General features: G+C 37.7%; 1 protein-coding gene and 1 non-coding gene across 2 annotated transcripts in view; both read left to right on the top strand.

Annotated features, from left to right (window-relative positions):
- The window catches only part of LOC5572137 (zinc finger protein 2 homolog), a 109222-nt gene that overhangs the window by 39966 nt on the left and 52794 nt on the right, over positions 1–16462 (top strand). The window lies entirely within an intron of this gene.
- Positions 5672–5743, top strand: Trnaa-agc. The gene has a single exon. It is a non-coding gene; the product is annotated as a tRNA-Ala (tRNA).

The raw sequence follows: 16462 nt of genomic DNA, 5'->3' as shown, positions 1-16462 counted from the left end.
TTTGTGTGAAGTGCAGACTGCCGAACGGCATCCGAAAGCGGATAAATGTGTGGGTGTGTGAAAGAGTGAACGACGCACCATTGGAATTATGTACTTCTTTGTCCATATGAGAGGAACGGAACGATGACTGATGGAGATGCTGATCAGATTGCAGAAAAATCCGGTGAGTTTGTTCCAATCTACACCGATGTGGAGTATTAGGACATAGAATCTACACCATATGCGCAAGTAATTTTTCCATACATGTGAGAGCGATCCATTTGTGCGTCTTTTCAGTGTGATGTACTGTGCTACCGTTATACACATATATGTCCCGCACTCCATAAGGATTTTACACGGTAAAAAATCAGCACGTTCGATTGAATAGATTGATCACTTGACTCAATTCAAAACACCAATCACCATGATTTGAAGAGTTCCAACTTTGGATTTGCTCTACTGTCTCTAGAACTAGACTCTGAAGTGAAAAGTCGTTGATTTTGAACATCGTGTCTATTATATGAAAGCAATCATTGACAGCTCGTTGTAGAAAGTGATTGAGATCAATTCAACCCCTTTCAACAGATGCGAGTTGGTGTCGAGGTTAGACACTAGGCTTGCACTACGAAGATTGGTGGTTCAAATCTGAATCAGGCGGAAAGGTTTATTATAACTTTTTTTTTATTTCAAATCAAAACATGCAACGTTGAATTCAAGTGATGTTAGCTTGATTTTGCCAAGATTCAACAGTAGTGCAAATCCAAGTGCAGAACTATTGATAGCATGGTGCTTATTTTTTACCGTGTATACAACATGGGACAAGTAGGCGTAGAGGGGCAGTGTGTGTATATCGAAGCATGCTGAATTCAGTGCCCGGATTCATAGTGTTGTTTCGCGGTCGGCCCGGATTTCTGCCGTACCGTAATTACTAATACACATAAAAGTTGTTTCACTCTCACGCGCACGTTTATTGAGCTTGTTACAGTATTAAAGTGTAAATGTTCATAGTAGCGGCGTCGATCTTGTATTTATAGAGCGTTGGTACAGTATAGAGCGCTGCACCGTTATGATTTTGTATAGGATTTTGACGTTTACTGGTCTTGTTGTTTACTAATTTCATGGAAGCATGAAATAGAGGGATTGAGTTTTGTGCAGAGCCCCATATGCTGTATGCGACACGTGGATTGTTGCGCATGGTTCAGATAGCGGAAGAGTACCAATTTTCAACCCACCATTAGTTTTCGACCCATCCATACGATCGGGCCTACTTGCTTGGGAATTTGATTTCTTATAGGTCGAAATTTAGTGCTTTTACTATAATGCAGTTGTATTAATAACTGCATAATTCTATGCATAATTTAAAAAAAAAAACTTTTAGACTACGTAGAGATGGTTATACACGTTCACAGTTTCCAATACATTGATACATAGTATTATTATGTACATCTTGGCCACTTTATCACTTAGGAACAAACGAACCGATGATTTTATCACTTTTGCTTTCATTATTTAGTCACTGGTGAAAACCTAAATGTTTTTTTATGAATAATAATTTCAATTGTTAGTTACATGTACGTTACGGATTTTTTTTTTTTTTTATTCCAGATAAAGTAGTTCAGTATCTCACATCATTTCAGCAAAACATGAACCATCTATTGACGATCAGTTCAAATATATATTAGGAGCTCATTAAGTAATCCACTGCGGTCACATATTTTTTATTCACAATTCATGTTTTCACACTATAGCAAACTGGTCCCTCTTTTGGCCAAACATCGTGATTTCAGCATTCGTCTATACGTTTTCACGACGATGATTGAGATTGCAAATTCTGCTGTTTTCAAGCCCATGTAGTTGCTGAAGTAGTTTTTTTTTTCAAGTTTGTTTATCATTAGTAACAATTCATTAGATTTTTATGTTTAACTATATTGATCAATTCATATTATGTAACATGTATTGAGAGGGAGTGCATAATTGATATACTGTTGACTCGTATACTAAATTTAATGTTGTGTTCTTTTTCTAATTCATATGGTCTTGTATTAAATTGTTTATATTTAGTATGCAAGTATGCTTGTAGCTAATTTTACCATGCGTTATAATACTTTCAGTTTTACATGGTTTCCAGATTTTTTTTTATGTATTTAAAATTCAATTAAATGATTTTTTTTATTATTATTTTTATTTCTATTGTTCAATAATTTTCTGGAATTTATCGTCGCAGAAACACTTAGGATTCATAAGCAAATGTAACAGAGAAATAATAGTTTTGATTCACAGACTCATTCGGAAGCAAACCTGCGACGCTCAAACAACATTTCTGTTTTAGCATTGGGCGGTAGTATATTCGTGACTAGGTTTCGAATTGACAATTGTTCTAGATGTTACGTCTGCTTGTTTTTGATTATATTTTATTACATTCTTTTGTGTTATACAGTGTTATATTATGCTATATAGCGTAGTGTTATGTATTGTATTATATTATCCGTTATAATATATTTAAATAATTTATATTCAATTCTACCACAGACAAACAGACGCCACACTCTCATTGTCTATCGGGCACATTTTCAACGGTAGATTAAAATTATGGCAGATGTTTAATCCACCACTCGCATTGCCCGCATCGTTTATGTTTGTATTTGACATTTACATACTACCAGCATATGTTGGCCTATCGACCAAGCACACGGATTTTAGCATTGACCATAGATGAATAAGTGCATGAATTTGCTCTAAGTGTTACGTCTGTTTGTCTGTCATTATACTTTGTTTAAGACTGTGGCAAACTAAATTTTGACAAATTAAATGCCCTGTAAATTTTCCGAACAGCGCAATTGCCTTCATTTAAACGTCATTGTAGAGCATGCTGCAGAATAATTGTAGCATTAGTTAACGTAACTCTAATTTATTATTTCATGTTTGACCAAAAGATACACCAACCTGTTCCATAAGGTTCGCCACTTGATTTTTTGATGTCACGTTAATGGTATCTCTCAATTTCCAACATCCGTGAAAGAAAAGAACAAAATATTTTCTCCTAAATATTTACCAGCTTTTTGATAATTATGCTTGGTCCAATATGTGTCAATGCACCGAAAATATGGAACAGTAGACTGATATCCCTTTATGTTAAATGAAGTAATTTCAGATTAACGGTCTGACAATTGCTCAGTTTTTTATCCTTTGTTTGGTTCTATTAAATTGACGAAATCAAATTGTTTAAGCTCTTTTTGATTGTTGTAGCACAGGTTTAAAAAGTTTTTTTTATACTTTTGACTTATTCTTGATCATTGCTTGAAGTGTGCATATAAATTGGTTATTTTTTTTGGTTTTAATTAAGTTTGTCACAGTCCTCATATCAAATCAAACCAGATATTTCAAGAAAATAACTTTTAACATTTACAGGCTTTGTCCACAGAGTATATGAATTGAAATTTTCACTTAACAAACCTGGCTTCAAATTTGATCGTGTAACATTCTTTACAGAGAATCTCGTAGTGAAACGCAGACAGATTGAGCCGAGCAAACCCATTCTTGATTGAGATCGTACGTGGGCCGTGTCAATATATAAATATATTATTATGATTTGTTATATTTCATTGGGTCGTGTTGTACTGTATATCATGGTATTTTGTTAGATATATCGTTTTCATATCTTAATACTATATTATTATATATATTATATTTTATATCATATACAACATTTCACTGTTACTGTATACAACATTTACGGGAAAGAGAGGGAGCATCAGGGCATCAATGAAGTTGCAGTGGACAATTAAGTGGAGTGCCAATCGGAGTCAATATTGGCATAATTTTCAGAAGCATCATGGAGTCATCGGAGATACTAACATAATCACTGCTATTAATATTTCAGCATGTCGTTCTATTCCGGAAATTGTAATACGTCCTTATTTTGGTGACTACCTAACGAGGTTCAATTCATCACAATTAAAGAATGGAAGTTTTGAAACATCTGTATTCATATCATATACAACTATATATTCCATTTTATATATTTTATTATAATTATTTCATTTATTATATGCTGGGTATTGAGAGGGTGCATTAGGGCATCAGAGAAGTCACAGATGGACGATGTAGTAGGGTGTCAGCCGGAATCTAGGAGAATGTGCCGTAACATCCTTGCACTACATGCTGCTACTTAAAAATGACTTTCATGTAATTGTCTCTGTTTACTACAGTACAGCAAATCAAACGAAGCGTCGGATGTAATATTATTTTGTTTGTCCTCCCTAAACATATGGAAGCTGGAATTTTGTTTTTGATGTACCCGGAAACATTATTAACAAATCGCTGATTTTTTTATTTGTATTCAAATTATTTGGTTAATTTTATCATTCTTCCCTCGACCAGCATAATATCATCAGTAGGACAAATATTCATCAGAAAAATATATGTCGGCCGATATAATACTGCATGCATTCAGATGCTGTATTACTGCGTCATATTTTAATGTTACTACCATTTTATTTTCATATTTTATTATCATATTATTATATATATTATAATCTTATCTACTATATAACATATCAATATAATTGAATTTATCACGTTTGGGGAGGGAGGGAGCATCAGGGCATCATTGAATTTACAACTGGACAATGAAGTGGAGTGCCAATCGGAGTCAGGAGGAAAAGTGTTAGTCGTTCGCGTCTAGTACTTTTCTCTCCAACAGTTGTAAAAGATTTGACGCGCCCTTCTTCAAACAAACCTTTCCGTGGAAAGCTCGACAAGTATTGCAAATTCTAATACTCAATCTGTTGGATCATATGGCTGGAAGGAGATTCTCTATTTCCCGCGGGTTTCGCGTAAGTGTTTCTACTTACGGGTCCGCCACCCCCCTTTTGGCCCTTCATACAGCGATATGTTGAATGCAGATTGGTAATAAAATTTGACCTTACTGTTGAGTGGAGCCGCATGCAGAGCAAGACTCAAGCAAGGATTGGTGGCTACCTACATACATACATACATACATGAGACGAAAATTATCTCATATAATTGGGGATCGTTTAGAATCAAGAGTAACTTCTGATAAGGGCGTATGTATTTTTGGCACCACCATTTAAAAAAAATTGTACCTCGGAAGCCGTTTGTTATAGAGAAATAGTGTCTGAGGAGGGATGGTAGACAATCAAATAGGCTTTGTAAAAAAATATACACTGAAAAAAAAACTTTTATTTTCATAAAAAAATCGAAATTAAACCTTAAAACACAAATGGCAAAAATTAGGTATCTTCGATTTTTGTTTCAAATTTTTTCTGTAAAATTGTTTTAAGATGTTTTAAGCACAGTTTCAACATGGTGCAATCTGTTGCAATGAGTTAATTAATTTCATAACTATGCGGATTGGATTACCGAAAAGCTCAATATAAGCGTCTATTTATATTAGAGTGTTACTGCCTCTCTGTAGTAGTCATGTCGTCACTTGAGTGAGAACGACACGTTGATAGCCTTCCCACATCTCTACTCTTCCACAATACAGTTGTTGTGGAAGCGATGTAGGTACGATAGGCAAACAGTTTCAACACTAAATAAATCGCACTCGCTCTTCTCGCGTGTGTGGTTAACATGAGATGGATGGATATGGGTTATGAAAGGGGTCCGCGTGGTCTGTAGGGATTTGAATTCTAAACTTGTAACCAACTCAGTTATTGGGTCACCAAGTGGCTCGGTAGCTTAGTTGGTAAAGCGCTCGTCTAGCATACAAGAGTCCTGGGTTCGAACCCCAGCCGAGCACGTGGATTTTTTTCATAATTTCACCCATAATTTGTCCATCTTTACCACGCGTAATGAGTTAATTAATTTCATAACCATGCGGATTGGATTACCGAACAGCTCAATATAAGCGTCAATTTAAAATATGTGTTCTTAAGGCGAAGAAGGCCGTCATTGAAATTTGTACGCGTCGTTGATGATTGTTGCTAATTCATCTCACGATTTCGCACCAAAGAAAATCAATTGGGGTTGCTCTGACTCAGCTGAAAAAGTATCAGCATACATTATGCATGTTAGCACGTTTAGTGATACTTTTTCAAGTCAATATAAACTATCAAGACTGAGTTTTATCACTTTGAAATGTAAACTGAAAAGTAATCATTGTTGCTAAAACGAATGACGGGCTACTTAGCCTTAAATTGAAATCTCCATAGTGTATGGGTTCGTTCAAAATCGAGTTAAGGAGAGTTGACAGTACCCGATTTTGAACCAGCTTCGAATTTCCCTCACGTTTTTTAAAGATGAGATTCACATTTTACTTGAGCTAGTTATGATTAAATTTAAATTTGTTTCTCATTAAGTTTATATTTTATGCTTGCGCTTACGGAAGATGTTTAATAAACTTTGATACCAACAAAACGGGGTTATATATTATTACTATCATAGTAAAAAACGATAAAATACATGGTGGTCCGAATTAAAACAGGGTTGGTCTCATTCGGACCTTCTGGAGAATTTTGTTTAAACATGTCATGGACATGATTCCTGGTAAGAGATATTACAAAATTCTCTGAGCGAAAGGAGTGCGCGCTGAATCAGGCTTTCACGAAAACATAAAACGTCGTTTATCGCGTTGGAACATATTTACGGTCAAAAAACTGTTACTAGGTCCTAATTGGACCATGTTCCCCAAAATCACAAAATATCGAGCGTTTTTCACAGAGGCTCCCCCACTTCAACATTCAATCTGTTTAAATTTTGTAGAAAATCTTCTTCTTCTTCTTTCTGGCATTACGTCCCAACTGGGACAGAGCCTGCTTCTGAGATTAGTGTTCTTATGAGCACTTCCACAGTTATTAGCTGAGAGCTTTCTTTGACGATTGACCATTTTTGCATGTGTATATCGTGTGGCAGGTACGAAGATACTCTATGCCCAGGGAATCGAGAAAATTTCCTTTACGAAAAGATCCTCGACCAGCGGGAGTCGAACCCACGACCCTCAGCATGGTCATGCTGAATAGCTGCGCGTTTACCGCTACGGCTATCTGGGCCCCTAGAAAATATAATCCGTAGAAAAATATATCCCTGTAGAAAATATAATCCGTTAATTTCAGTAGCAAAATTCGTAACAGATCCATAGAAATTGTTCGATTCCGCACATCTACGGAAAGTTCCGTTGATCTGGCATCGCTAGCTTTCGATGTAGTCTCCGTAATACAGCACGCACTTGACTTCTTTTACAGCCACTTACCCGCCAAGAGTCCCAACAATAAAAAAAAAGAATCGTTTGCATAGGAATTTTTCCCTTCTCCACAGTAGCAGAGCGCATTTATTGCTTTATGTAAATTTCTATTTAAATTTATTGGCAGTGAATGGAGGAATGTTTTCTTCGTTTTCCAATGCGTGCATGCTCGATCCCTTTTTACGCCCTGTGCTTTCCAAGTCAAGTGCTCGAAAATTCCGACTTATTGCTGCGAAATGACGCTAATGCAGATTTATTGGAAATACATTTAGAGAATGTTGTAGTCACCTTCGAATTTCCCGGCTAACGGAACAAATGGGAAGGGGATTTCTTTTTCGGGTATTCTGGTCCACCCACCTTAGGGTTTTTTTTCTTTTCTTCTCAATGCAGCATCTGGGGACAACGGCGAGCAATTTGGTCATGCAAATTTAAATTTTATTATTATGAACAGTGCTAATAGCCGAAGAGAGTGTATACCTACAAACAACAGTTCATTTTATTGCACGTTCGCTTTGTGATAATGATATTGGTTAGTCAATACTTCGATCGCATAGGAATGGCATGAAAATGGTTCAGCTGTAAGCTTCCCCCATTATTTTTTTCGCGGCATGCACCAAAATCAGTTGAAGCGTAATATTGATACGATAAGTTAACTCAGCGTGTAATATATATTGAAGAAAATCGAAGTACTTGCCTAACATATGTTTGGCAGTTCTTGCTCCCCAATGCTTGAACGTGTTAAATTATGACGAAAATTATTTTCCTAAAGCTTTGGAATAGTTTGACAGATATTGGGCGATGCACATGCAAATCTCTTCCAAAATAACATTCTAAAAACCTTCCAGTTTTATTCAGGTATATGATTTGTTAATTTCCAAAGAATGCCAGATTGGGTTCTCTTTTTCATAATGATTACTTGGACTGGGGAAAGTCCAAGTAAAGCAAACCATGCAAAAAAGAAACAATACCCAAACCCTCGCCGAAATCTTCTGTTGTATACCTGAGGTCAATAAATGGCGGAATAAATTATAAAAATTCAACTCAATGCTGAACGAAACGACTATTCGGTTACATGTCGAAGTGTTGCAAGTTTCACCCATGTTGCAAGTTACCCCGTTTGACGGTATTCCATTTTTGATCTCTTCAGGTGACTTATAGTCACTTGAGAGACCTTTCAAGACGACTCTAAGCAAACGTCCAGTTTTGTCGTCATAAGTAAAACAATATGCTTCTTCTCTTCAAGAAGAAGCTCGCGATCTTTAAGAATTTCCGGCAAATCGCGACAGTCTTTTTTCTTTACGATTTTGAAGGAAACAAGATCTCCTACCTAAATCCTCCAAATTCGGAACAACTGACCACGATATGCGACACTCTTTGTTTCCTCACTTGAATCAAAGGGCCTGGGCTAGAGGCTGCTTTGATATGATTTTTGGAAAAAAAAAAACGGAATATCGAGATAAACACTATAATCGTTTAGCCTACTTTTGGAGCATCTCGTTCCCTATTTTGTTTTTCAATAACATTATTCTTCTTATGCTCAACTTACGTAGCCTTCAATAAAAAATGCTTCGAAACGCAAAACGAAAACACATCACAACACTTCAGCTGTCACTCCTAGTCCATTACGTAACACTTCGATGGTCTATTGCCTTCGACATAGTAACTTTTGATGTTCATACAAGATTTAAAAGCATTGTCCTACCGTGAAGCAGCAACGACGTCGACGACGCCGGGACGCACAATAAAACGGCATTACTTGGTAATCTTTTTATGGGACGATTATGAGGGAAGTAAAACGTGCCCTTTCCGACACCTCTCACTGCCATGCTTCTGGCGTTGCTCTGTGTGATTCCAACTGGAATGCGGGGGTGGCAAAAAGTAAACGGCAGCACCACCACCATACCGCACCGGATTAGGTTTCCGAAAGCCATTGGTTTGAACCTTGAGCCTACAAGAGGGTATCGTTTGCACTTTTTATCCCGCACCGTTAAAGGTGAGATTCCGATGGCGAAGAGGAAGACGATAGACGGACGAGGAGGTGATGCTTTTCCTCCCAAGAGTATTGTCTGTGCGCGCGATGAATCACATCGAGCTGAAGATTTCTGTTCAGACATTGCTTCTGGGGAAAATTTGCACCGTGAGGAAAAATAGACGAATGGATCTCCTGAGGATTTCCCGGCGAGAAAAATTGCAAATTTATGAAAAATCCAAACAATCACGGCGTCAATCGTGTGTCGCTTGATGGATTTATTGCTTGCCGTCGTAAGTATTGAATCCTATGTTCAATCGATGTGCGAATCTGTTCAGCCCGACGTTCATGACAAATACGATATGATACGTTCAAACTTGATGATGTTGAATATGTAGGAAGAGTGTTTGGCGTCTGACTGAAATGAGCGTAAAATGCCAGATATGTCAAATAAAACTGACATAACATATCTTTTCAAGTTCAAATTTACACTGGTCATCAGAATACAGTTGCTGCAATCTGAATCACGATTTGGAAAGACAAATGATACTTGTTTGTAGTTTTCCGGAAAACATCATTCAGCTTACTTCAACAAAAGAGATCCAAATAATGCTGAAGATTTGGAAAATCAAAACTTATATTTTCATGATTACATTCACACAAGACTGAAGAAGATTTTTAGAACCATACTCAATACTAGTGGTTCCAATAGTAGAGCCATTGTACCAAATGTTCCGCATATATGTTAAATGCATGAGATGGAGGTTTCATGCGTTAAACGCATGCCTTTCATTTTTCAATTCACAAATTACACCCTTCACCAGGGGCCCAGATAGCCGTAGCGGTAAACGCGCAGCTATTCACCAAGACCAAGCTGAGGGTCGTGGGTTCAAAACTCGCTGGTCGAGGATCTTTTCGTAAAGGAAATTTTCTCGATTCCCAGGGCATAGAGTATCTTCGTACCTGCCACACGATATACACATGCAAAAATGGTCAATTGGCAAAGAAAGCTCTCAGTTAATAACTGTGGAAGTGCTCATAAGAACACTAATCTGAGAAGCATGCTTTGTCCCAGTTGGGACGTAACGCCAGAAAAAAGAAGAACCAGTTGAATTTTAATCATGCTCTTCAACAATCGGTTTTCCTTCCTAAACATACTGGTACCGTACCAGTAATACGGAACCCTTCAACTATTGATTTGGTCTTAAGGTGAAACAGTTTGGAATCAACTTCTAAGATTTCACTTAAACTTCAAAGGCACAAATCTCGCGAAGAAAGCATCCCACAAATTTGATTTGATGCACTTTCTATTTTGGCTTTGTGCACTAGCAGAGAGCTTAAAATAAGAAGATCAGGAACGTTTGCCAACTATTTCTCCAGTTTTGTGCCTTTGAAAACGTGAGTAGGCGCAGAAGTCGGCCATTGTGCTGACCATCTTTGGATTCCGAGATGATTCACCTTAAGGTGAAGATGAATCGAAGCCAAACTTCAAATTTTCTAGAGCACAAATCTGGAGAACCGAACACTCGATTTAGCTGAAAACCTAATCGATTGGTCACCACCAGCTAGTGACCAATCTATTAAGATTTCAGCTTAAACGGATGTTTGGTTCTCCAGATTTGTGCTTTTTAAAATTTGAAGTTTGGCTTCGATTCATCTTCACCTTAACAGACTCGTTTGTTTGTAGCCAACTGGGTTCTCATGCTGACTGTTTTTTATTAGCAGCATTTTAAACATTACATCTATTTTGTGTTAGGCAACACTATCATCCAAACTTATTTAGTAAAACTAAATTAACCTCTCTACTATCACATAACTTTTGTACAGTAACAAATATATTCGCATTGCGATAACTTTTTTATTTTTCAATATTTTTGCACCATTTTTCAAATTTTCTTAAAAAAAGTTTTCTACTTTTTGAATACGTGGCGATTTTAATGATTGGCTGACTCGATTAGCGTTGGGCGAATTTGTTCAGAACATCGATGTTACTGAATCGATTCACATTTGAACTGCCAAATCGATTCACCGATTTAATCAAATCGTTTGCATCGATGTTTTTGAATCGATTCGAATCGAATGCACGTTGAAATTTATAAATTTATTAGACCAAATGCATTTGCATTCGATTTCAACGTCTTTCAATCGAATATGTTCTGAAAATCAATCGAATAGATTAACTACTTCAAGGCTAGTTCAAATTGTGTTTTTTATTTTTCACCAACTCATTAAGGAATATTTATCGGTTTCAACAAAATTAATCGAATCAAAAATCGAATGAAGAAAATCGATTCACCCGATTTTTTTTTGCTTAAAACGTCGATTCGAAAAATCGATTAATCGGAATGAAAACATCGATTCAAATTCGCCCAACGCTAGACTGGATCCGAAATTCCTAGGGGGGCCGACACGTGGCCATAGCCAATTTCAATATTTTAGCTTAAAGATTATTTTTTGCGTTTGAATATTTACTTTTCGAGACAATACTTTGATGAGAGTCTGTTGTGAAAAAAATGAAGCGATTTGATGCAATTGTTATCGAGACGTGATTATTTATGGTTGTGTTTCATCCTATTAATGTCACTTTAACCTAATTACTGGAGCAAGTATAGGTTATTTGTGACAGCACAATTTGGGTAACACACTGACAGTAGATAGCCACTTTAGGCGCGGTGATTTTGCCGATGAAGAGATACACTGAGGCTCCCGCGCATTCTTTCATTTTACCTATTGTACCTTTTAATACTCTTCACGGGTAGAAATCAGAAAAAAAAGATTGTGACTCATGATATCATGATTTCAGAGAGTTTTCAGCTTACACACCATGATTTGGACTCATGATATCATGAGTCAAATTGCCGTAACGCAACACACGAGTTATGTTTTTGAGGCGAATCATGAATCACATGCCTAAAATCATGCGTCGGGTTTGTGATCGACAAAACAAAAATAAAAGCTAGAGCGAGATTCGAACACAGAACTTTCTGATTGAGAGTTCCGTATCATACCACACTACTACTTTATCATGTTGAAATGAAGGTGATCGAAACGAATGAAATGATGCGATGCACCCTGCTTAGTGTTGTCACTCTGGATATTACGCTTATGAGGAATCATGATTATAACTCCAGAAACCATAATTCGTGACCTAACCAAATTATGAATTTCATGACTTGGGAATCAGATGTTTTTCCTACACCTTTTATGCATCATGATTTCGAAAATCTCCTGGACTGGCAAGCTGAGTTTCCACTTCCGAAGAACGGACAAGACTACCGGGTCGGTGATCTTCTACCATTGGAATATCCTGTCGAACTTTGAACTTTTCACGTAACCCGATTGTTCAAATGATAGGAGAGCAAACCTTCTAACATTGCCATCTACAACACCTTATCGTGTACATCAGCTCGACTTTCTGTAGCATCGACCCCTCTACGTACTGCTAACTTGGAGTACCGTAATCCGGGGTAACATTGATCATTTTTTTGAATATTTCTTAAACATTTGATTTGAAAATGCATGTGTTGCAAATTTTATATTTTTAAAACGAGTACTGCCACCCATTGTTCGTGTTTATGTACTGTATTTTGTTTTCTGAAAGTTTAAAGCATGTTTAAAAAAATGTTTTAAGTGAGTTTTTGATTTAGCTGATATGGGGTAACATTGATCACACCATGAAAACATCGTTCGGTAATATTGAAAATATCATTACTTACTAAAATCATGGTCTTTGAAGCCGAATATGAAGGTCAAACTCTTATAAGTCATTTACTTTTTGAGTTATTTTAAAATTAAAAACACTTTGAATTGTGGAATGCGCCTAAATGTATGCAATTTCCTAAGGAAATTCTTCACGCTTTATAATAATTTGTGAATTATGTTTTATTGAACATATTTATGAAAATTTTGACAACGGAGTCGTTTTCGGCGATGTCATTTATAGTAACAACCGCATTTCTCTTGCTCACATCGTTTACAGAACTCATGTTAGACATGATTCTTTTATGGTGTCATCCATAATCATGAAAATCATTGTTTACAAAAGTTGAAAAATTTACGCATGAACACAACTTTATTTTCGCAAAAATCTTATTGTTTATTAGCTCATGATTAGAAGAAAGAGAATCGCCATTCATGCATTGAAAATATTTCATCAACAAATGTTGATTCGAACTTTTTACGAAAAGGGTCATTGCGATCAATTTTACCCCGCTGATCAATGTTACCCCGGATTACGGTACCACCTCCAAGTAAAGTATTTCCGTGTATAATACCTTGTCGAATATCGACCTCGTTATTGCAGGACCACTTCCAATATCAAGTATTGAAGCTCACAATACATTATCGTGCATGCCGGCTCGATACCTTACCTTTAAACGTACCGCTAGCTTGGATAGCCAACCTCCAAGCAAGATGCTACCACCTAAAGCACCTTACACGGCATCTCATGTGTCGTAGCATCGACCCTCTCTATCGAACCACCCTAAAATAGCGTCATAGTAACCCAGAGCTCTAATTAACTTGAGTACCGATGCTTCTGTGCTGCGATTATTGAATAGTACTTCTCGTACTGATCCAAAAACGACACACTCTGCGTCCGGGTTGGGCAATGAGTCGTACGATACGCAGTATGTCCGATCCTCATCCGAGTCCGAATTTTTTGATCTCGAGAGTTAGGATTTTCTCGCCACTCTTCTATTGTGTTCTTAATTCTGCGCTGGAAGGCCTCTTGGTTGTTAAACTACATGGTATTCCATACACTGATAGGCAAAATAAAGTGCCCACCTTACCAGTTTTCGAATTTCTCTCATTGATTTGGTTCAAATTAAAGTTAACACACCTAAATCTTCTGTAATATTTTATGTTTGATGTTCTTTTAAAGTTGCACTTACGAAATTTTGATAAAAAAAAGAATTTTACTCAAAGAAAAAGAAAATCAATTTGTATTGAAAAAAAAAGTAGTGACAAAAATAAGTGCCCACTTCCTTCTTGGCCCCAGAAAAGGTGATTTAAGAAAAATAAAAAGCAATTTAATAGTTAATGTGTCCTCCTTTGGCCTTAAGGACTTGCTGGAGGTGCTTCGGCATGCTTTTCACCAGGTTTTTTAGGTGTTGTAAATCTAGTTCTTCCCAGGCGCACTCCAAGGCTTCAAAATAATTATTTCTGTTGGTAATACCAGTTTTTTCAACCCTGGCATCGAGAATCGCCCACAGATTCTCAATGGGGTTCAGGTCTGGGCTTTGTGAAGGCCATTCCAGCGGTTTAATTCGACTAGACCGGAAGAAAGACTTGGTCTTCTTTCCAGTATGCTACGGGTCGTTGTTCTAGAGAAATATTAATTTCTCATCAAGGCCCGTCTGGATCAGCGAAACCTCCAGATTTTCCCGCAAGATGATAATGTAGGAATCTGCCGTCATTATTCCGTCGATTTTCACGAGGCTTTCTACTCCACTCCATGAAAAACACCCCTAGACCATCACATTTCCTCCTCCATGCTTCACCGTTCCTTGATTTCTACATTAGGATTGGCTTTGGCAATTGGCTGCTCCTATACATTCCAGTCGACCGTCGGAGCCAACTCAGGCACAATCGAGGCCTTATGCACAAAATGGGTAAGTCAGTATCCGTATGCCTGTACCACCAGGAAGAGGCCCTTTTAACCAAGGGCGCTTCATCCAGAGGGTTATCCCTCTCGAGGGTTCGTAAGGCCCTGGTCGTCAGATCCTTAGTCACCACGTCAAGCAATGATAACTTACCACACTCCCCAGCAGTTAAACTACCGGTTACGATTTTAACGCGCTCCAGCAAATCTTTTTAGGCCTCATTGTACTGAGGGGTTAGAATTTTGAGGACTGGCTAGACCCCTCTGCCCCAGAGTTCCATATAACATGCTTGGGACAATCAATGCCCTAGCAACTTTAGTCAAAGTGCAGCGGGAGCCCTCTGATGAACGACCACTTAGGGTCCGGAGATTGTGAAACTGGGCGTTGACCGACTCCTTAACTGCCTTAATGTGCTTAACAAACGTGAGCTTGTTATCTATAGTCACACCCTGCAGTTTAACATGCGCCCTTGGAAGTTCCATTTTTAGTGTATGTAAGATAGGAAGCCTTCATGCCATATCGTAGGCCTTGGACAAATCGAGGGAGACTACATCTACACGCAAATCGTTCGACAAGGCCTTGTCCAACAAACGATCAAACTCTGAGAAGAACCTTTCCGACCCATAGTCGCACCGAAACAGTGATGGAAAGTGACGAACATTTCTGCTGAACTGGAATAAAAACAAAAAAAAAAACGCTCCCGAGCGTCAGAGCGTTGGTTTACTCGCATCTGTCGTACTCTCGAGTAACCGAAGCTAAAGTGATTTGTGATCGTGTTCGAAGCTGTTCAAAGTCATATTGTGCTTTTGAGAAAAAAAAACTGCTTCCCCTCCGAGATTCATGCTTTCCAAGGTTTTTTTACTACAAACTAGTAGTTTACTTATACAAATTATTTGCCTGTCAAAACCATAAAAAAATCACACCTTGCTCGGTTATTCGCAAATAAACGATCCCGAGCTTGTTGCTACTTCTTTTGACATGTTCTCCCGAGCAGACGGGTGTGGACTTAATCACCCCAAGTAGCACGCAGATGTTTCCTCTAAAAATATGCTTTTCAAAAATGGTTTCAATCGCGTATCAATAAAAGAATGCTGCCTTGAGGAACAACAGCTCTTGCAAGAACTTTGTCAGAACTTATGCACGGGAGTGCATAACATTAGAGATAAGAATACAAAATCAACAAATCAAACAAAAACCTTAAAACTAATTCACATACTACAATACTTCACGATAACTACAACGTAAATGGCTTCCATGCGCATTGTTTTCTACTAAACTCTGGGAGTTTAATAATTCTTGGCCACGTAGATGATTCCATAGCAACAGACTTATATTAGCGGTTTGAAACGATTTTAAAAGATATGCAGTCAAAAGTACTGGTATCAGCCCACTGTGAAACGAGCTTCTTCACTTGTTGGAGCATCACAGGCTCCAATATATTGAGAAACCTTCGTTTGCACTTCACGCTCAGAAACGCTGCGCGAAGTTCTCATCCCGGTCAGTTATATTAGAAAACAGTCCCAATCGTTCCGATGCACAGGCTACGCATTTCGCTTGAGGTTTCTCTGCGAGGATTTGCTTCCCGTATCATGTCATTAAATTGCCGTGAAGAATTTTAGCGTTGAATGATGTATCACAGAGTCCAAGGAGCAGGTTGAAATCGTAGCTAATACAATCAAAATGGAATCAACTTTTGCCTTAAGCTCA

This window comes from Aedes aegypti, chromosome 3 (genome assembly GCF_002204515.2).
Source record: "Aedes aegypti strain LVP_AGWG chromosome 3, AaegL5.0 Primary Assembly, whole genome shotgun sequence".
Lineage (NCBI taxonomy): Eukaryota > Metazoa > Arthropoda > Insecta > Diptera > Culicidae > Aedes > Aedes aegypti.
Note: the sequence above shows the minus strand (reverse complement) of the source record. Positions and strands in the feature narration are given on the sequence as shown.